General features: G+C 42.7%; 1 non-coding gene across 1 annotated transcript; it reads right to left on the bottom strand.

Moving 5' to 3' along the window:
• Positions 1-437: 437 nt before the first annotated feature.
• On the bottom strand, positions 438-544 carry LOC127134015 (small nucleolar RNA R71). The gene has a single exon (XR_007807798.1). It is a non-coding gene; the product is annotated as a small nucleolar RNA R71 (small nucleolar RNA).
• Between the last annotated feature and the right edge of the window lie 306 nt (positions 545-850).

Here is an 850-nt window from a genome sequence, read left to right as displayed (position 1 = left end):
GAACCCGAACGTTACACTCGTACACACCTCTTACTCATCGGAATTAAGAAAGCTATGGCCGAGAATCGCGACCGGAGACCTCTTAAGAAATTTGACCAACCCTCTGACGAGGAACCTAGTTCTAGTATAGTAAACCCCCTCATTCCTGCCAACAATTTCGAACTAAAACCATCTTTACTGCAATTAGTGCAACAAAACCAATTCGCGGGTCTCGCTACTGAGAACCCAAATCAACATTTAAAAGTATTTATCCAACTGGCCGACACCTTTAATCCAACAGTGCTTCACCTGATGCGATTCATTTAAGATTATTTCCTTTCTCCCTCAGAGGTAGAGCACGTTCATGGTTGGATTCACTTCCAGCTAACTCAATAACTACCTGGGAAGACCTTAGAAGAGTATTCCTTGCTAGATATTTCCCCCCTAGTAAAATTGTTGTTCTTCGAAACCAAATAACTAGATTTACTTAAAACCAAGGAGAATCACTTTTTGAAGCTTGGGAGAGATACAAAGAGCTATTAAGAGTCTGTACACACCATGGCCTAGAACAATGGCTGCTCGTTCATACCTTCTACAATGGACTCCATTATAACACAAAGATGAGCATCGATGTTGTCGCCGATGGCGCGTTGATGAACAAACCTTACCCTGAAGCTTGTGACCTAATTGAGGATATGACCCAAAACCACTACCAACGGGGAATTGAACGAGCATCAGTAGAGAAAAAGGAGACCCAAGGTGGAATACATGAGATAAGCTCTATGGACATGATGCAGGCAAAAATGGATGCTTTAGCCCTTAAGGTCGAACATATTTCTACAAACACTAACACCGCAGCGGTAGTCCACAC

This window comes from Lathyrus oleraceus, chromosome 3, assembly GCF_024323335.1.
Source record: "Lathyrus oleraceus cultivar Zhongwan6 chromosome 3, CAAS_Psat_ZW6_1.0, whole genome shotgun sequence".
NCBI classification, from domain to species: Eukaryota; Viridiplantae; Streptophyta; class Magnoliopsida; order Fabales; family Fabaceae; genus Lathyrus; species Lathyrus oleraceus.
This window is presented reverse-complemented; position numbering and strand designations above follow the sequence as displayed.